Below are 22,571 nucleotides of genomic sequence, written 5' to 3'. Positions count from 1 at the left end.
ATTTTGTTATATTTTACAATTTTAAAAAACTGTATAGAACACAGATGCACAATTTAAAAAATAATAAAATGAACCACTGTGTACCCATGTCCAAATTAGGAAACAGAACATCACCAAGATCTTTAGAAGGCCTCTGCATGCTCCCCTCATTACCATCCACTTCTGACTCGATCAGAAGTAACCGCTATGCTGTTTTAGTTATCACTTTCTTATTTTTCTTTATAGTTTTACTACACAAAGATATCACACAAAAATATATTCCTAAGGAACATATTGCTTAGTTGTTGGATGAAGTTGTAGCTCATGTTCACTGCAGTGTAAAATTTCATTGTATGAACACATCACAATGTATCAATTCTACTGTTAAAAGAATCAACTGTCTCCAATGTTTTGCTCTTAGGAAATAACGAGCATTTTTCAGTTTCTCTAGAGTGACAGCTTTCAAACTTTCTTGACAGCAACCACAATAAGAAAATACATTTCACCTCACAAACCAGTCCACCTACACATACACAACTGGGAAGAAGTTTCTCAAAATAATATCTTTACAATGAGGTACACTGATATTTTCTACTGTATTTAATACTTTAAAAGTTGTTGGATGGGCCAGCCTGGTGGCCTAGTGGTTAAGTGCAGCGTGCTCCGCTTCAGCAGCCCAGGTTCAGATCTGGGGTGCAGACCTACACACCGCTCATCAAGCCATACTGTGGCAGTGTCCCACATACAAAATAGAGGAAGACTGGCACAAATGTTAGCTCAGCAACAACCTTCCTCAAGCAAAAAGAGGAAGATTGACGATGGATGTTAGCTCAGGGCAAATCTTCCTCAGCAAAAAAGGTTGGTCAGATGCCATTAAATTGTCTTCATTCTTACTACTGGGCTGCAAGCCACAGATTGGAAAACCATGCTCTAGAGTACATATTTTGGAGTGAAATTGTTGGGTGCAGGGTATAGGCATGTACATCTTTACTAAGTAATGTCAAATTGTCTTCCAAAGTGATTACTCCAATTTACACTCCCATGTGCAGTGTATGCTGCAAGTGATTTTAATTTGATTTGATTTTAAAATCATAAACAAGTTTTTAAAGTTTATCAAATGTTTTGCTGCAATTATTAAAATATCACATGGTTTTCTGTTAGTCTTTTGGTGAAGCAAATTACATTAATCAATAACCTAAGGTTAAAACAAACTTGCATTCCTCAGATAAACTGAACTAGGCCATGATTTATTATATTTTTAACAATGCCAGATTCAGTTTGCTAATGTTTCATTTAGGATTTCTGCATGTACGTTCATGAGAGACATGGCCTATAATTTTTTCCTTCTTGTCCTGTCTATCTCTGGCTTTGGAATCAAAATTACTCTAGTTTCATAAAGTGATTTGGGGACTGTTCCTCCCCCCCACCCCACCCCCATTCTCTGGAAGAGTTTTTAAAAAACTGAAATTATTTGTTCCTAGAATACTTGGCAGAAATTGCGTGTCAATTTATTTAGGCCTGGTGTTTTCTTTGTGACATTTATCTGTCCATGGATGCCATTTCTTTTCTAATAGGACTACTTGAGTTTTCTGTTTCTTCTTGAGCTAGTTTTGATACATTCTATTTTTTTCTGAAAATTTATATGTCATCTAAGAGAAAACACACTAGTCAGAATCAATTATAGCCTTCCTTACCCACATAATTTAAACTCAGACTACTGCACTGACAAAATGTAGAGATTAGCTACAAATGTCATCTAAGTAATGGGTACATACCCTTAAACAAGGTTCATTTGCTCTGAAAACTTTCAGTTTATGAGCCATTTAACCTTTTCTAATCTCCAAAAGATGTCACCAGAAAGTCTGTTCACCTATACAGCCCCTTTTCTCTTTATGACCTACTTCTAAATTTCATTTTACTTCTTTGTATATCTTCTTTGGAAAAATGTCTGTTCAGATCTTTTGCCCATTTTTTAATTGGGTCGTTGGTTTTTTTGTTGAGATGTATGAGTTCTTTATATATTTTGGATATTAACCCTTTATCAGATATATGGGTTTGCAAATATCTAGATCGTACTAGATCGTACACTACTTGAAAGCAGAGAGTAAGTCACATCATCTTATACATCTGGCACACCAGCAGACACCTTATCAATATCAATACTTTTTTAATGAATGAAGATCACAAGGTCACTCACTGAAGAGGTTAATGTTACTGACTCACTTCTGGTTGCCAAGTGTACTCTCGAGGTGTTTAGTGCTTAGTGCTGAAGGACTCCTATCGGACCATACTTTCACATTATCCTTGTGACCAAAAGCACAAGCCTTCTGTAAGACAGTTTGCCTTAGTTGAGAGTAGAACACAAAATAGGTTTTCCTTCACTGATGAAGTTACTGAAATAAAAATAAATCTTAAACTACTTGCTGCACTGAACTTGCTAATCAAATGAGCCAACCACCTAAGTCTAAAACTGTAAACTGAACAATAGGGATAATACATAAAAATAATCTGGGGGTGGGGCCGGCTCCGTGGCTGAGTGGTTAAGTTTGGGCGCTCCGCTGCGGCGGCCCAGGGTTCGGATCCTGGGGGTGGACATGGTACCGCTCGTCAGGCCACACTGAGGCAGTGTCCCACATCCCACAACTAGAAGGACCTGCAACTAAGATATACAACTGTGTATGGCGGGGGTTGGGGAGATAAAGCAGGAAAAAAAAAAAAGATTGGCAACAGTTGTTAGCCCAGATGCCAATCCTTAAGAAAAAAATGAAATAAAATAAAATAATCTGGGGGTTATATGGAACAACAAAAGACCCAGAATAGCCAAAGGAATCCTGAGAAAAAAGAACAAAGCTGGAGGTATCTCACTCCCTGTTTTCAAAATATACTACAAAGCTACAGTAACCAAAGGAGCAGGGTACTGGCACAAAAACACAAACATAGATCAATGGAGCAGAATGGAGAGCCCAGAAATAAACCCACACATTGATGGACAGCTAATTTTTGACAAGGGAGCCATGAATACAATGGGGAAAGGAAAGTCTCTTCGATAAATGGTGTTGGGAAAACTGGACAGCCACATGCAAAAGAATGAAAGTAGCCCATTATCTTACACCATACACAAAAATTAACTCAAAATGGATTAAAGACTTCAATGTGAAACCATAAAACTTCTAGAAGAAAACACAGACAGTATGCTCTTCAACATCGGTCTTAGCAGCATATTTTCAAGTACCATGGCTGACCAGGCAAGGGAAACAACAGAAAAAATAAAGAAATGGTACTACAACAAATTGAAAAGCTTCTGCACAGCAAAGGAAACCATCAACAAAACGAAAACACAACCTAACAATTGAGAGAGGATATTTGCAAACCCATATATCTGATAAAGGGTTAATATCCAAAATATATAAAGAACTCATACATCTCAACAAAAAAACTAACGACCCAATTAAAAAATGGGCAAAAGATCTGAACAGACATTTTTCCAAAGAAGATATACAGATGACCAACAGGCACATGAAAAGATGTTCAACATCACTAATTATTAGGGAAATGCAAATCAAAACTACAATGAGATATTACCTCATGCCCTTCTGAACTGTGATAATTAACAAGACAAGAAACAACAAGTGTTGGAGAGGATGTGGAGAAAAGGGAACTCTCATACACTGCTGGTAGGAATGCAAACCAGTGCGGCCACTATGGAAAACAGTACGGAGATTCCTCAAAAAATTAAGAATAGAACTACCATACAATCCAGCTATTCCACTGCTGGGTACTTATCCAAAGAACATGAAAAGACAAATGCATAAAGATACATGCATCCCTATGTTCATGGCAGCATTATTCACAGTAGCCAAAGACTTGGAAACAACTTAAGTGCCCATCAAGGGACGAATGGATAAACAAGATGTGGTGTATATATACACAACGGAATACTACTCAGCCACAAAAAGATGAAATCTTGCCATTTGTGATAACATGGATGGACCTCGAGTGTATCATGCTAAGCTAAATGAGTCAGAGGGAGAAAGTCAAATACCATATGACCTCACTTATAATTAGAAGATAAAAACAACAACAAACACACACATACAGAGATTAGATTGTTGGTTACCAGTGGGGAAGACAGAAGGGAGGAAGGCAAAAGGGGTGACTAGGCACATGTGTATGACGATGGATGGGAATTAGTCTTTGAGTGGTGAACATGATATAATTACACAGAAATCAAAAGAAAATGATGTACACTTGAAATTTATGTAATGTTATAAACCAATGTTACCTCAATAAAAAAAAATTAGGTCAACAAATATGACTAGAAAAAAAAATGATCACGGGGAAAAATGCCAGGAAACTATTCTATGTCATATTATGACTAATTGTCATCATTCAATTTCAGATTCTATGATGCCTGGCTTCTTCAAAGACATAACTATTCCTTTATGGAAATCTGCATGTTACCAGGGGCCTCGGTGAAAAAACAACAAACAAGCAAATCCCCCAAGATCACGACTTTCAATAGTGACAGGTCCCAGAAGAAAACATCAAAGGGAGATCAAAATGAGAAAGATGAATGTCAGAATCATAGCACTTTAGAGTTAAAAGTAGGGCCTAAAGTCATTTTGGCCAAACCATTTTTTTAAGCACCTTAAAATTCAAGTAAAACTTACTGTCCCAATCCACATTTGTCAAAACCCATAGAACGTTACAGCACAAAGAGCAAACCTTAACATATGCAAACTAAAAAAGAAAAAAACTTACTAGGAAGGACTGAGACCAGGACAAAAGAACCTAACTGTATTACAAACAGTATATATAAAACAGCCAAGGGTGGAAGAAAGGTGCTGACCTAAGTAACTTTGAAAATAAGTCGCATTTACAAGACTAAATAAATGCAAAAGGAACTGTACATAAGCACTAGATTCTACTTGATGAAGCAGCTTCCCACAGGAGCATAGTTAATAATTCCAACACAACGATACACGTATACCGGAAGTGAACAATTAAGTAAATGGATGGCAGATGGCTGGAGCCAAATTTCTCATTGTTGGAGTGGGAATTCACAGATAAGCAAGGAGAGGAGAGGAGGGTAGAATGATCATGTGATAACGGATTAGCCTGAGAGGCATTAAAATGAACTCATGTTTAGCTTAATATAGATGCAGATGGTTACATACAGAAATATTTACATATTTATGTATATACATGCATTAGTATACACACATATATTTCCTTGCTCTGTCAGTTGCAAGGGCCTAGGATCAACACCACCCTCAGCAACAACAAACATACTTAGCACTCAGATCTTGATTTCTAACACCATTCTCCAATGAAGGGAACTAAAGCTCCTTGGCGAAATGGCAGAATCTAGGACTGGGACGGGAATTATACAAGATGAGCCTGGGTAATCTTGTAGTGCCAGGAAGTAAGGATGTGATTAAAAACAAAACAAACCACTTAGGGAATGGTGTCAAAGGGACACAGGAGACAAATGAAAAGAGCTCCTGATGGCAAAGGCTGAAACAATTTGAGCACAAAATAAATATCCCTGAGTTCATACTAACAAAAATGATTGAAAAAAAAAACAGGAGACAAATCTCCCCTGCAGATTTCCAAACAATTCATGTGGATTCTCCCCCTTCCAGCAGGTGGAGCTTAATCTCCCCCAACTTCCCAACTTGTCTTCACCTAGGTAAGATTCTTAGCAGCATACAATGTAGCTGGACACTAAGGCAGTCTTATAATGGAGAGAAAATAATTTCAACCAGAAGACTGATGCAGCACTTCATTCTTCATATCTTGTGCTAAGAAAACTGTTGTGTATATCTACGCCAGAAAATTCATAACGGGGAAATGAAGATTAAAAATAAAGAAATGAAAACCCCTAAGTACTTTCCATGAAAAAGCATCACCAAGGCCCCCAAGACCTCATCTCCAACTGTCCTATGATTTCCAAGCTTTGCTTACCCCCAAGCATCCTTTATGTTTGCACAGCCAGAACTAGACTCCGCTAGTTTGAGTAGCTGACTTAATAATGAAATAAGTCAATCACAAAACTCTTGCTTACAAACTATTCTTCCCTTAACCGAGGTGAACTATCAACATTTATTAAATATATCAGCTTCTGTGCAAATGAAAAATCAAACTAGGGATGGTAAAAGAGCTGCACATTAAAGGCACATCAACATTAAGGAGGCCTCCATCGACCCCATGACAGGATTTTCTGAAGCCTGGTTTTGATTACGTTATTAAGCAAACTCTTAAGATCTTCTATTCATTTCCTTTGGGAATTTTCTTGAAATGATAAAAACACAACGTGCTGATGAGGAACTCTTAGTCCCCTCTGTTATGGACTGAACGTTTTGTGTCCTCCTCAAAGTCGTATGCTGAAGCCCTAACCCCCAATGTGACGGTATTTGGAGATGGGGCATTTGGGAGGTGATTAGAGTTGGATAAAGTCACAAGGTTGGGCCCCTTATAATGGGATTAGTACTCTTATAAGAAGGGACGCCAGAGAGCTTACTCTCACTCTCTCTCCCCAAAGAGGTCATGTAGGCAACAAAATGAGAGGGCAGCCTCCTACAAGACAAGAAGAGAGGCCTCAAAGTGAAACCCACCTTGCCAGCACCTTGTTCTTGGACTTCCCAGTCTCCAGAACTATGAGAAATACATTTGTTGTCTAAGCCACCTAGCCTTTGATATTTTATGGCAGCACAAGCTAAGACACCCTCCTTCCAAAACAAGCCACAAAGAAAAGGTCCAACCTAACTAAGTACACAGGAAGTAAACTACAATGGATTTATAGAATAAATCATAATAAACAAACTAACATTTCAAAGGACTTAGAGAGAATATATAGTATCAGTTACTGGTAATATTTCATTATCTTTAATATTCAGTCACTTCTGATAGAGCATATTTTTCCTCAGAAAAGATCCATTGATTTAGGAATGTCATTTTATACATGTTCCTTTGTTTCCCCCCAAAAGTTACTGATAAATTGATTGATTCTGGGATAACAGATATGGGGAGGGGGGAAACAAACGAAATAAAAATGTCACTGCCTCTTTACCATCTTCAGTAAATTTAATCACATATACCGAGAGCTGTGCTTATACTTAAAAATGATACTGCATTTATAGGCTAAAATTTTAAAATTTCTCCAACATAGTAGGAAAGGAGATTACTTTTATTACTATTATTATTACTGAAAGAAGGAAGATTAAATATATCTCTTTATCTCCCCAAAAAAAGAACATTCATGGAATAGATGGAAAGATTTAATGGACACAACTTTGATATAATGTCACCTGGACAGAAAGCAAATAAAGCTATCCTCCTGGACCCTGCAAAATCTATCTTACTTGGTTTAATTTTCCCATCAACAATACGATTGTTTTGATAAAATGAATAAAATTACCAGGCAATAGCTACCAAAGCATGCCAGGGATTTAAGAATGAGAAGATTAACTGCTCTTTCTAACAGATTGAAATTCAGCCATTTTGAGCTACTTGTTCCTGAAATACTCCTCTTCCTAAAATGCCATTCTCCTACTTGCCAGCATGGCAAATTCCTACTCCTTATCTAAGAGGTATCTGTTTTGTGAGATTCTCCCATCCCCTCCAGCCAATTAAGTACTTTCTGGCCTTCTATTCATTCTGTGCAGTATCTTCATTATCTCAGAGTTGTATAAATATTTGTTGAGTTAGGCAGCCCACAAGACCTAAGCCAACATTAGATAAATAATTCAGATAGTTTCTACTTTCCACCACTTCACAAGTTACAATTCTGCTCATTAATAACTTGCCTAATTAAAACCCGTCTTTCATTTCTTATTGCTATGGTTTCCAAAAAAGTCCAGACAAAGGCAACAGCACAAAAGGCAATCAAGAGGCAACAAGCATAGACAGAACTTTGCTTTAAGGCAGGCGATATGTGCTAAGATACGGTATGTTAACAAGACTATGTGAAAATTGCCAATGCCAATTGCCCTTTTATATGTGTTGCATCATACTGTGCACATAATGTACAAGGGGTAGTGTGATGGCTGAAAATCTTTAACAATGTTTCAAATTTAGGAGTCTACATTTAAAAAGATGGAACTAATTTCCATCTTTGACTTTCTTTAAATTCGCTATGATCTCAGAGAAACTGATTTTTCTTTTTCTTTTTTAAGATTGGCACCTGAGCTAACATCTGTTACCAATCGTCTTTGTTTTTTTATCTTCTTCTTCTTCTCCCCAAAGCCCCCCAGTACATAGGTGGTCATAGGTCCTTCTGGTTCTGCTACGTGGGATGCTGCCTCAGCATGGCTTGATGAATGGTGCTAGGTCTGTGCCCAGGATCCAAACCAGTGAAACTCTGGGCTGCTGAAGCAGAGCACAGGAACTTAACCACTCGGCTACAGGGCCAGGCCCTGATTTTGCATAATATATCAATTGTCTGGTAAAAAATAAATTTCAAAATGCAGTATTTTGCACCATTTCTATAAAAATAAGTAAAGACTGTGCAGAATACAAATGTATTCAGAAAAAGCTTATAAGATTAAATTCAGCTACCAGACAGAAAGAAATATGTGAAGGCAAAATTTTGTACTTCATTTAAAACTGATTCTCCAGACAAGACTAACGCCCTCATGTAACACCTCACTGGTGCTTGGAGCCAAAGGTGAACTGCACAGTCTATTCTAAATAGCTGACTTTTAAATATTTTTTAAAAGAAACCCACAAGTAAGAACATAAAATGAAACTAAATGCCCCTAATTTCATTGCTTCATATTTACTATTCTGGATCAATATACAAACTCTAAAATCAAACTGCCATACATTTATAGAATTCCCAACCACACAATAACATTATCACACCAAAGAAAGATAACACCTAGGTTGTTAGGAATTATTTACTTCTCTGTTACTTCTTTTAATCTGCAAACCTTAAATCAAAAGTTCAAACAGCAGAAATGTTAGAGTGCATGAAGATGAACCATATAGGCAAACAGGTATGCAGAAACATTCAAATTCTCTTATTCTTGTAAATTCTTTGGATGAAAGCAAACATACATTAAATGGAATTTTAGAAAGGCAAACAGTGATCTTGAGATATTGTGAGGAAGAAAAGAAACTATTTTAAGAAATAAAATTACCTATTTTATATCAAGTTGGTGGCATAACACCACAGAGAGAAATTAGTTCAAATATCTTTAAAATACAATATTTTTGACTACACATCTTTCGTGAGTTACATTTTACGTATTAAAAAAAATCCATGGGAAAAAATAAAGCTGTATTTAGTAGCCTTATTTGTAGTAAAAATATTGTCAATATTATTTTGAAACTACTATAGGTATAGTGTAGGATAAAGCAAATAAGTGATTATGTTAACATCATTAAAAAACAAAAAAATTCAGCATAAAAGAAAGGAGATACAAGTATAAAATTAAAGATTAAATAAAAACCCTGTAATTGTAACTTTGGATCAGACGTATTAGTAGAAACTCATTTTTTTCCTTCTTAAAAGAAACTCTTTCCTAGCCTTGTCCACTGGAAAAAGATTCAGCAGCAATGACATTTCAGGAGCAATGAGTACCCTTAGCACCCAGACTGTGGCCTTTAGACTCTCTTTTCCACTAAAAAGAAGCAGGCCTCCTTGGAGAAATGGCTGTTTGTAAAATTGCAGCAGGAAATGTACAAGATGAACCTGGAACATCTTCTTGTGCCTGAAAGCAAGGAGACCACTAAAGACTAAAGTGGTCATGTTAAAAGGTCACAGGACCCGACTTGAAGGCACTTCCACATGCCTAAGAAGAAACAATTTGAGCATCAAAAACACAAAAATCAGGGGTTGGCCTGGTGGCACAGCAGTTAAGCTCGCAAATTCTGCTTCGGCGGCCCGGGGTTCACCGGTTACAATCCCAGGTGCAGACCTACACACTGCTTGTCAAGCCGTGCTGTGATAGGCATCCCACATATAAAGGAGAGGAAGATGGAAACTGATATTATTAGCTCAAGGTCAGTCTTCCTCAGAAAAAAAGAGGAGGACTGGCAGCAGATGTTAGCTCAGGGCTAATCTTCCTCAAAAAAACAAAAAACAAAACTACTGTGGATTCAAACATACGAAATATACAAAAATCTGTAAGTTTAAAATGATACTAAAGAAAATTAATTGGTTACCAGGGGAGGCTGCTAAGGGACTAATTTATGATTACTGTAAAACTTGATAAATAAAAGGAATGAATCAAGTCCTTTTCCTGCCTTTCCTGTAGTAACCAACAGTTCTTTGTGAGGAATCCCATTTACATGAAGAAGGAATGACAGAAGAAAACTATCATTTTGCAAACCCTAATGATTTATAAAATCAACAAAGGGTGCTAAAAATATTATATGAAAGATCGACAGAAAACATTCTAATGGACAGATCAGGCTAATATCATCTGAATCAAGAGTTCAATCCAAACATAGGTAAAAGAGAGATCACCAGGAATTATGCCTCATGAGGGATACAATCAGAAGTACGCAGCACTGTCTGTGAAGCATTCTTGCTTTAAATTATTAACTTAATCATGCCTCTAGATCAAGCTAAATGATACCATGAGGAAGCAAGTAGATGAATCCAAACTATGGGACATTCTGCAGTTTAAAAGACTGATTGCCCAGGCTTTCTGCCTGGAGGCAATTTTTGGACCTCAATGAAGTGAGGGGGAACCAAAGGAGCCCATCAACCTCTCTGAGTTGACGAGAGTTCACGGAGGATGAAGAGGCTGGAACTTGGGGGGCAAAATTCCAGAAAGGAAGGAAGCTACACAGAAAAAGAACTCCAGAAATCTGCATAGCATCCTCTTGAATCTTTGCTAAGTACTGGGTAACAAATGCATAATGAAACTCCACAAAGTCAGGCAAACAATGACAGAGAATTTGTAAGCTGATCAATTCCCATAGCTCACGAGCAGGAATACGGTCAAGCTCCAGGAAATCAGAGTGGAAAGTCGTTGGTGATCACCTAGGATATTCAGTGGAGATTGCAGAAGGTTCACCCCTTAGTACAGGGCTGAACTGTCCCTGAAATGAAGACTACTCTAGATGCACTCTAGCAAGACTCAAAAACAGACCTCAAAAAGAAGAAACTGACCAGCAGTCAACTTAACTGTTTGCCAAAATGCTCTTTAAAGAAAGACAACAAAAGCCAGACAGTCATCTAACACCTACCCAAAAATCATAGATGTGCCAAGAGACAAAAAAGAAAAGAAAGACCCATACTAAGAGAAAAGTCAGTCAATAAGAACAAACCCACAAATGACAGATGGAACTAGAAGACAAGGACATTAAAATAGCTATAAGAAGTATACCATTATATTTTCTTCTTCTTCTTCTTCTTCTTCTTCTTCTCCTCCCAAAAGCCCCCCAGTACATGGTTTAGGTCCCTCTGGTTGTGCTATGTGGGACACCACCTCAGCATGGCTTGAAGAGTGATGTCATGTCTGAGTCCAGGATCTGAACTCACGAAACCCTGGGCCACTGAAGGGGAGCATGTGAACTTAACCACTGGGCCATGGGGCTGGCCCCAGCAGTATACCATTATTATGCTCAAGGACTTAAAGGGAAACATGACCATAACAGAGAAAGAAATGGAAGGAAGATACTTAAAAGAAAAAAAAGGAGCTTGTAGAGATGAAGAATACAAGAAATGAAATATCACTCTATGTAATTAACAGCAGATTTCAGCACGCAGAAGAAAAGAATCAGTTGAAATTTAAGATATAGCAATACAATCTAAAATGAAACACACAGAGGAAAAAGACTGAAAAAAATTAGCAAAGCCTCAGTAACCTTTGGGACAATATCAGAAGGTCTGACATACATGTAATTGGAGGCCTGGTGGAAAAGAACAGAGGGGCCAGATAAAGATTTCAAGAAATAATAGTGAAAAATTTTCCAAACTTGATGAAAACTATAAACCCAGAGATCCAAGAAACTGAGCAAACCAAGCAGGATAAACACACACACACACACACACACACACACACACACACACACAGACAAAACCACACCAAGGCACATCATAATCAAATTGCTGAAAACCAGTGATAGTGAATAACAGTCAGAAACTGTGAAAGCCAGAAGACAATGAATATCATCTTTAAAGTGCTAAAAGAAAAAACAATCAACTTGGAATTCTATATGCATGAAAATATCCTTAAAAATAAAGGTGAAGGGCCGGCCCTGTGGCCAAGTGGTTAAGTTCGCACGTTCTGCTGCGGCAGCCCAGGGTTTCACCGGTTCGGATCCTGGGCGCCGACATGGCACTGCTCATCAAGCGATGCTGAGGTGGTGTCCCACATGCCACAACTAGAAGGACCCACACCTAAAAAAATATAACACAACTATGTACCAGGGGGCTTTGGGGAGAAAAAGGAGAAATAAAATCTTTAAAAAAATAAAGTAACATCATACAGGTGAAATAGCAGGCAAGGTAGAAAGAACATAAGACTAGTACACCTGCATGACAAGAAATGTTAAAGGGAGTCCTTCAGGTGGAGGGATGATTACAGCTAGAAATCTGGATATACACTAAAAAATGAAGAGCAGAGGAAATGATAGATATATGGGTAAATATACAAGACTTTCGTTTTCTCACTTTTAAAAGGTACATGTTTAAAGCAAAAATAATGTATTGTGATGTTTACAACATATATAGAAATAAAATGTACAGCGACAATAGCACAAAGAATAAGGAACAAGGAAAGTATACGGTTTTATACGCAAAGAGGTATAATATTACACCTCTATATAACAGACTGTAGATAAACTTCAAATTCATATTGTAGACTATGACAAATTAAAAACGTCTATTGTAAATCCTAGAACCACACACACACACACAAATGAGGTATAGCTAATAAGCCAACAGTAGAGATAAAATGAAATACTAAAAAACATTCAATTAATCCAAAAGAAGGTAGGAAAAGATAAAAGGGAAAAAGCACAGATGGTACAGAGAAAACAAATAGTAAGATAATAGATTCAAATGTAACTATATCAAAATACATTAAATATACATGGTCTAAACACTCCCATCAAAAGACAGAGATTATCAGAATCATTAAAAAAGCAAAGCCTAACTATACACTGTCTACAAGAAATGCATTTTAAACATAAAGGTGCAGAGAGGCTAAAAGTCAAAGGATGAGAAAGATACAAGCGAAACAACAAGGGAAACTACTAGAAAGATACAGTGTCTGTATTAATACCACACATTGTAGACTTCAAAACACAAAGTATCATGAGGAAAAAAAAGAGGGACATTTCACAATGATAAAGAGGTCAATTGATTAAGAAGAAATAACAATTCTAAACGTTTACACTCTCAATAAGAGCTGCAAAATACAGGAAGCAAAAAATAAAAACAAAAACCCAAGACCGAAAAATCAGTTAAAGATGAATATCTAAGTATTTATTAGTGAAATGATAGGATATTTAGAGTTTACTTTAAAATACTCCACCACTCTTCTGCCCCCAAGTGGGGAGATAGAATGAAATAAGACAGGCAATATATTGGTAATTCTTGAAGCTAAGTGATGAGTATATATAGATTCACCATATTATCCTACTTATGTACATATTTGAAATTTTCCATCAAAATTAAAAACGGAGGCCGGTCCCTCCTTCTGGCATAGTGTTTAAGTTCAGCACACTCCACTCGGGCAGAATGGGTTTGTAGGTTCAGATCCCGGGTGCAGACCTACACCACTCATCAGCCATGCTGTGGCAGTGTCCCACATACAAAATAGAGGAAGACTGGCACAGATGTTAGCTCAGGGCTAATCTTCCTCAGGAAGAAATAAATAAATAAAGTTAAAGAAGGAAGAAAGAAAAAGGGTTTACTGAACTACCAGGCACTAATTAAAGGCACATTACTGATGGGGGGTTGCTGAAAACAGTGGCAAAACTGTGATTCTATGACAAGAATCTTCAAAACAAAGGCACCATTTTAGTTGTCCAAATGTACAAAAACACCTCTATACACATATGAATAAAACCAGACTTGAAAAGAAAGTATTTCCTGGAATCACAATTGCCTGAAAAAATTATATTTAAATTTTTAAGTTCTATTTTAAAGTTTCTTTAAAAAGCCTTAGTTTCCTTAGCTATAAAATATGGGTAATAATACCTATCTCATAGAACCATTGTGAGGATTAAATGCTTTAATACATATAAATTCTTGGAAAAATGTAAGACATATAGTAAATAGTCAAACGGTTTTTGCATTTTGTTTTTACATTTCTATTTGCAGAAGTTATGGTTAAAGTAAAACATTTTAAACAAGCTGGTAGTGAAAATAAACTTGTTTTACCATATATACCAACTTTACACCAGAAGATGTATTTAACTAAACAGTTTCCTTTGAGGAAAGTAGCTGTATATTCAGAAACAATAAATTACATGAATCAATCCTTTTAAGAAGCACAAAAATATAAACATACTCAGCTTTATTTCAAAGCGCTTAGCAAAACAGTGTGCCTTATACACTTACACTGGGAGACAAAAATTATTCAACAAAAAATCTGCCCTATATAATCACTCATGTCAACAGTTTTAAGCCTAGCTAAGAAATTTCCATTGAAAGCAGGCCATATACCACAGGTCCAAAGGGAGACAAAATAGTCTGCCAGGATCAGTTTCACTTGATTTTGGTTTCCAATGAGCATAATCCTTTAGTCAGAGCTCATCTGGAGTTGTCTTTATACACACAAGGCACACGCAGACAAATAATAATCTATATGTACATCTCTATATATTCTGTATCTTTTTAATGTCAAGTAAGTATCGCACAATCCAAAATCTCATACTATCTTTAAAATTTCCTAAAACTATTTTTCATCATGAAAAAGAATATATTTCTTGATTTCCAAATGATTTTATAATCTCTAGTTTCATTTTAACAGAAGAGTCTGCTACCATTACTTCATACAAATAATATTCCTATTTCTGCCTTCTGAGTGGAGCAGAACACTTTGCATATAAATTTTAAAAATATTTTCTTTTAAATTTCCAAAAGCAAACAATTTTCTAATTATGATCCTTTACAACGAACTGGTACAGAAATTACATTTACTGGTAAAGTAACTAAACTTAGGCAATTTATTTATACTAATACTCATCTGCTTAAATATTCTTCTCTTATTCCCCCTCCAGAATGATTCCCCGTTGACTTCTTGACTAAAGTATTCCAATTCAGGAAGCCTAATGCCAAGAAAACTTTCTTTTAAAATCAGCTTAGCCACAAGTTCTGTTTATGTAAATTTTTATAAAATGCAGCAGTATTTGAGGGAAGTCCAGAGTTTTATATTTCTAAGTGTTTATTTTAATTTTATTTTTAAAAAGCCTGGGGCTGGCCCAGTGGCGCAGTGGTTAAGTGCACACACGTTCAGCTTTGGTGGCCCAGGGTTCACTGGTTTGGACCCTGGGTGCAGACACGGCACCACTTGGCAAGCCATGCTGTGGTAGGCATCCCACATATAAAGTAGAGGAAGATGGGCACGATGTTAGCTCAGGGCCAGTCCTCCTCAGCAAAAAGAGGAGGATGGGCAGCAGATGTTAGCTCAGAGATAATTTTCCTCAAAAAAAAAAAAAAAAGCCTTCCAAACTAAAACAACAGATTAGCATAATTAATTATCTTTATTATTAATTCCTATTTACATAGTGCTATGGCCAAAAGAAGGAGCTATCTGCAAACTTAAAGAATTGAAGGAAAAAAATATTCTTCAAATTTGAACAACACAATTGAACCAAATTCTCAAATGTTTGCCACCTACCAGAATCTTTTTCAGAAAGAAATGCAAAAATCACACGTGTGTATATATACATATTAGGGGAGGAGGATTTAAAATTTAGATGTTACATAAAAATTTTATTATTAATAATATTCACTTGCAGTGGTACTGATATCAAATTTGTAATAATCAAGATGTAGTCACTTATATGCAGAGATGGAATCACCAAGATTCTTCTATTTTACCTTTTTTTTAGTAACTGCTTTTTCTCCCCAAATCCCCCCAGCACACAGTTGTGTATTTTAGTTGTGGGTCCTTCTAGTTGTGGCCAAGATTCTTCTATTTGTCCTACTTCTATACTGAACTAAATTTTAGAGTTTTCTAGTCAGAATTGACAATGACAGTTTTTAACACTGCTGAGCCCCCTCTGCTGGTTTAGCAGCAGTAGTTACCCAAAAATTAGCTGAAGAACTAATGAATATACTTTTCATTAAATTAATGAAATACATTAATTAATATGTATTTCATTAAATATACATTTCATAAAATGTATACTTTCAACTTTCAATTAAAAGCAAGTTGTATGAACCTTAGACCTAAAAAGTAAGGGAAGTCATTAGTAAAAAAAAAAAAGTTAGTTATGTATGTTAGTAACGAAAGAGATGATTCACCAACTCAATTTTTTACATTCACAAAAATGACTTCATAAAACAGAATCTAAATTGTACAATACTGCTCATTTAAAAGTAAAAATTGACAGACCAGCCCGGTGGCGCAGCAGTTAAGTGTGCACATTCCGCTTCGGTGGCCCGGGGTTCACTGGTTTGGATCCTGGGTGCGGACATGGCACCGCTTGGCAAACCATGCTGTGGTAGGTGTCCTACATATAAAGGAGAGGAAGATGGGCATGGATGTGCGCTCAGGGCCAGTCTTCCTCAGCAAAAAGAGGAGGATTGGCAGCCGATGTTGGCTCAGGGCAAATCTTCCTCAAAAATAAATAAATAAATAAACAAATAAATTTTAAAAAATTGACTGTCATTATTATTAAGTAAACACCTGCATAACAATACTATCACTATACTGTGTTATGAATATATAGTAAACATACAAACATGCATAGGAGTGATAAACACCAAATTCATCACGGTTATGTTAGAGAGACAGAAAGGCAACTGGGATTGGAAGGGGAACACACAGGGTTCCAACTGTTACCTGTATCTTGTATTTTCCTTCAAAAACAAAATTCTGAAACAAATATAGCAAAAGGACAAACTTGGTAAAGTTGACAGCTTAAAAAAATTGTATTGTACCTAATAATATTTTTCTGTAAAATGTGGTATAAAACATTGTATTTCTTTTTTTAAAGAAACTAGGAAAATGCAGTATCATTCTACTGGGTATGTCAAATCAAATAAGTTAAACATTACAGTGAAATTAAACAAACAATCAATTTTATATATGGGAAAGATGAAAAAACTGCTAGGAAAGAGGTTTGTTTTTTAAAAAGTAAGAATAAAGAAATCTATTACTGTTTACATAAAAATGTGAATATACTTACTGCACTAGACTATACATTTAAAAATGGCTAAAATGGTTAATTTTATGTTACATATATTTTGCCACAAAAAAGAAATGTATTATGAGCCAGGCCAATTTAAATTGAAGGAAAACAGTATTTTATTTATAGGTAAAAACTAAGGACAAAAATTCCAGATAACAGCAGAAATCCAAAACTGAAAGCACAGCTGACTGGCACACTAATCAGTTATGGATCAAAAAATATGGAAAATGGCACAAGAGCAAAAGGAAACTTAAGATTACCCTGTCATCACTCCTATGGACAAAATGAAGTGAAAGTGCAAACCTTAAATTTATTTGAAAGAGGGGGCCGGCCCCGTGGCCAAGTGGTTAAGTGCGTGCACTGTTTCAGCAGTCCAGGGTTCACCAGTTTAGATGCCGGGCACAGGACCTACACACTGTTCTTCAAGCCGTGCTGTGGCAGCATCCCACATGGAAGAAGCACAACGACCTACAACTAGGATATACAACTACGTACTGGGGCTTTGGGGAGAAAAATTTAAAAAGAGGAAGACTGGCAATAAATGTCAGCTCAAGGCCAATCTTCCTCACCAAAAGAAATTTATTTTAAAGAAGAAATTTCTGAAAATTTCCAACTTTATCTGTTATCACTATTTTGCTTCCTCAAATTCAGTTTAATCCTTGATGACTAAATGTTCCCCTTGGTCTCTACTGCTTCTCTGACCCCTCATTTTGAGGTTCTTTTCTCCTTTCATACAGTAAATGTGGAGGAGGCCCCTAAAATTCCATTTTTGTCTTCTCCTTCCTTGCTACATTTTCTCCGTAGGCAATCATATAGTTTCAAATATAACCACTAAGAGAATGACACACTAGATTGTGAGACCCTTGAGGTTACAGACTGATGTATTCATTTGATATGCCTGGCAAAAGGCAGATGCAATTAAACATCTGTTCGGATGGATGCATGGACAGACAGATGGATGAATGAATCACTCCAAAACTCATCTCTAGGCCTGATTCTCCTGAACTATACACATCTCTCCATTTTCTTATTTTCAGTTGCCTTCCGGACAGCGGACACCAAATTCATATTGAACATTTTCCCAGCCACCTGCTTATCCTCTTGTTTACCTGACTCAAAACCTAGGAGTCACCTTTTATTTTTCCTTTTCTCTTTCCTCCCACATCTAGTCAGCTGTCAAATTTCTCTCACAATCACCCTTTCTCCCAATTTCCTCCACTGCCGCCCTACAGGCCCAAGTCATCTCTTAACTAAACTACTGCTATAAAGAGGATTAGCTGGTTTTCCTACTGCTTACTATTTCCTTCTCCAATCCAGCCTTCATTTTGCTTCAGGATTACTCTTCATGGTGCAAATCTGGATCAAAAACTTTCAGCGATCCCTCAATGTCTATTCTTTAATATTCAAGGTCTTTAGCATTGCATTTTTTTGTGTTTATTTTATTATTGTAGTAAAATACACAAAATATAAATTTTTACGTTTTAATCATTTTTAAGTATACCTTTCAATGGCATTAAGTGCATTCACATTGTACAACCATTACAACTATCCATCTCCAGAACTTTTTCATCATCCCAAACAGGAACTCCATATCCATTCAACATTAACTCCCTATTTCCCCCTCCCCTCAGCCCCCAGTAACCACTATTCTACTTCCTGTTTCTATGAATTGGACTACTCTAGGTACCTCATATAAGTGGAATCATACAATATTTGTCCTTTTGTGTCTGGCTTATTTCACTTGGCATAATGTCTTCAAGCTTCATCCATGTTGTAGCATGTGTCAGGATTTTGTTCCTTTTTAAGGCTGAATAATATTCCATTGCATGTATATACTACATTTTGTTTATCCATTCATCTGTCAAGGGACACTTGGGTTGTTTTCACCTTTTGGTTACTGTGAATATGCTACTGTGAAAATTGATGTACAAATATCTGATTGAGTTCCTCCTCCCAATTATTTTGGATATATACTTAGAAGTCAAATTGCTAGATCATATGATAATTCTATGTTTAATTTTTTGAGGAACTGTCTTCTACAGCCACCATAGCATTTTAAAGTCACCACAATCTGGATCTAACCTCACTTTTGTGTCCCTCTCCCCACTCCAGTCTAGTCCTCTATCGTTTGACCAAAGTGAATTTCGATAGAAGCTCTTCCTTCCTCCTTCTATGATCCCTTGCCCTTGGTGCTCTCTGTTCGGCATACAACTTCATACGTGCAAATCCATCTATCTTTCAAGGCTGGCTCAAGCACCACCTACTCCAGCAAACCCTGCCTGATTTCTCCAACTAGAAGAAATTTCTTTTTCTGAATTCCCTTTATCTTTCCTTCTCACTTTCTACCATATATAATAATCAGGTACACTTCTTTCTCAGCAAGAATGGGTCATTTGTCTAATTCATATATGTACTGCCTTCAGTAACTAGCAAGTAGTACACAACGGATAAATGAATAGACTGGATCAATGATAAAGGAATAAAGATAAAATATAACTCAAGATTTCCACAAAATCATTCCATTTGCAATAACATGGATGGACCTTGAGAGAATTATGTTAAGTGAAATAAGCCAGCAAGAGAAAGATAATCTGTGTATGACTCCACTCATATGAGGAATTTAAAACTATGGACCAAGAACAGTTTAGTGGATTCCAGGGGAAAGGTGGGGTGGGGGGTGGGCACAAAGGGTGAAGTGGTGCACCTACAACATGACTGACAAACATTAATGTACAATTGAAATTTCACAAGATTGTAACCTATCAATAACTCAATAAAAAAAAATATAACTCAAGATTTCTAATCAAGTTAAGGACTGTCAAGGAAAATTAAACACTACCTGTTAAAATCTTTTAAAAAATGTTATCTGTCAACATTTTAAATGCACATACCAGATGACCCAGACATTCTACTTCTAGGAACATGTCTGAACTAAACCTGGGGACAAATGCAAAAACGATGTTCAATGCAGTGCTGTTTTAACAGCAAAAGAAAACAAAAACACAAGAAACAAACTAAATGTCCATTCATGTAGGAGAAGACAAAAAAATTATGACACAACCATAATCCTAAGCAGCTGTTAAAACGGAGGTAGATTTATATGTACTAACTCAATACTCTACAACACACTGTGAAAAAGTCTTTTCTGCCTAAAAATGTGAGGGTGAATTTTTTTGTAAGCACATAAAAAATTTCATTTCAAACTGTTAAAAGTAGTTATCCATGGCAGTTTGTAAAAGGATTCACTCAGGTGAATTGGTTACAACAAGCAACTATTCTGTAATTTCTTAAAATGTCTCCCAAATTTTCAGTAAATCCAACTTAGTTCGATTTTAAAATGTAGACATACACATTTAAAAGTAGAATATTCTGTAGTCTAACTTTAAAACAAAAGATACTCAGGAGAGTTTACAATATCCCTGCCAAAAATAAATAAAACAAAGCTAGCAACTTTGTAATATTTAGAATCAAAGTGCTGAGTGGTTTGCCCCTTACAACTGTGTATCTTTAAGTGTGGGGGGGAAGCAAACGGTATAAATGAGTGTTCTTCAAAAAGAACTAAACCTCAAGATTTAACACTATAGCTGAAATTGTTTAAAACTGCCCAGACTTTTTCAGGCTTCATTACTTTAAAAAGAAAATCTATACAATGAATGGATACATCTCAAATATTGAGCAAAAGAAGACAACAAAAGAATACATACAGTATGATTCCACCTACGAAAAGCTGACGAACAGGCAAAACTAAACTGCTGTTTAGAGATATACGCAAAGGTGATAAAACTTAGGGTGACAAAAAGGTGATAGCGTATAGTAAAACCAACCTGCCGAGGTAAAAAGAGCAACCACACGGTTAGGAACTCAGATGAAAAGGAGGAAGAAATCTCACCGGAAATCTCTTAAGGTTCTGATGTTTCTCAAGTTTTAATGTGGATCTCGAACTACAGATCTGGATCCAGCAGCCTGGAGCGGCACCTGACAGTCTGCATTCTAACCCTGGTGATGCCAGTGCTGCCAGTCCACAGACTCTGAGTACCAAGTCCTTAAGTAAGGTCTTTAAGTAACTATTAGTCTTAATAGTCCTTAGTAACTTAATAGTTAGTAACTTAATAGTCCTTAAGTAACTATTAAAATGCAGTGGCTGTCAAGACTAGATGACAAAAGGAAAGGGAATCAACAGATATTGAGAGTATGCGCCAGGTGCTGTATCTCATTTAATCCTTACCTCAACTCTAGGAGGGCCATATTATCAGTCATGTTTTACAGATGAGGCTAATGCGGCTCAGATAAATTAATTTAGCCAGGATTACACACATAGCTTTGTAAAAAGAGGAACCAGAATTTGAACTTAATTCTATGATTCCATTTTTTTTAAAGAGATAGTACAAATCAGTCCCTGAAATTAATTTAAAATAATCCTCAAAAAAATAACTATAACATGGTCATTACATGGTATCTTGCATACAGACTTTCACCTTCCCCCATCTGCCCATTCTTCAAAATGTCCTTCCTTTATTGTTTTTGTTTTTGCTGAGGAAGATTTGCCCTGAGCTAACATCTGTGCCAATCTTCCTCTATTCTGTATATGGGTTGCCACCACAGCATGGCTGACGAGTGGCGTAGGTCCACACCCAGGATTGAAACCTGCAAACCCCGGGCTGCCAAAGTGGCACGCCGGACTTAACCACTATGCCATGGGGCCAGCCTCTCCCTCCCTTTATTGTCATTCCCCCTGCTATGATGCTGGTAATTGTCACTCATATTTAAACTACTGTAGCAAACACCTATCTAAATCTAACATCCCTGACTCCAGCCACTAGCTCCATCAATCTGTTCTGAAGTTTCTAGGAAGGAATTCGCTAAATGTGAGCAAATGAGCAGCACGGTGAATATGATGTTTCAGGAAGTAGAATTCAAAGTACTCTACAACCCCACAATCTTCCTATCAAATCTCACAGTTTGCATATAGAGCCAGGTTCCTCACTGACACACAAAAATATTCTGCAAAGAACATAATACATTTTCACAAGATGCAGTAAGGGAATGGAAATTTTAGATTCTGCTCATATTTTTTCTGGTGGTGGTCAGAGCAAAGGAATTCTTGAAAGGTAAGTAATGTCTTGACTACTCCCTATCCCCAGGAAACTTAAAGGACAGTCATAGACGCAGATGAAGTAACTCTTTGTTTCACAAGCTTGCTTGACCATAAAAAATCACCTAGTAAGTAAATTTCCTAGAGATTGCTTCAGAAAACAGGGATGGGT

The 22,571-nt window shown here is 36.6% G+C and overlaps 1 protein-coding gene across 2 annotated transcripts in view; it reads right to left on the bottom strand.

Annotated features, from left to right (window-relative positions):
• Positions 1 to 22,571, bottom strand: part of FBXO42 (F-box protein 42) — an 88,202-nt gene that overhangs the window by 58,182 nt on the left and 7,449 nt on the right. Inside the window, exon 2 of one of the 2 annotated variants that reach the window (XM_070510965.1) lies at positions 16,509 to 16,626. The exons of the other annotated variant lie outside the window; for it this stretch is intronic. The gene's annotated coding sequence lies outside the window, so the exon portion shown is untranslated. The remainder of the gene's footprint in view (positions 1 to 16,508; positions 16,627 to 22,571) is intronic. 2 annotated transcript variants of the gene reach the window in all.

This window comes from Equus asinus, chromosome 5 (genome assembly GCF_041296235.1).
Source record: "Equus asinus isolate D_3611 breed Donkey chromosome 5, EquAss-T2T_v2, whole genome shotgun sequence".
Classification (NCBI taxonomy): domain Eukaryota; kingdom Metazoa; phylum Chordata; class Mammalia; order Perissodactyla; family Equidae; genus Equus; species Equus asinus.
The sequence above is the reverse complement of the archived record's forward strand: the minus strand, read 5'-3'. Positions and strand labels throughout refer to the sequence as shown.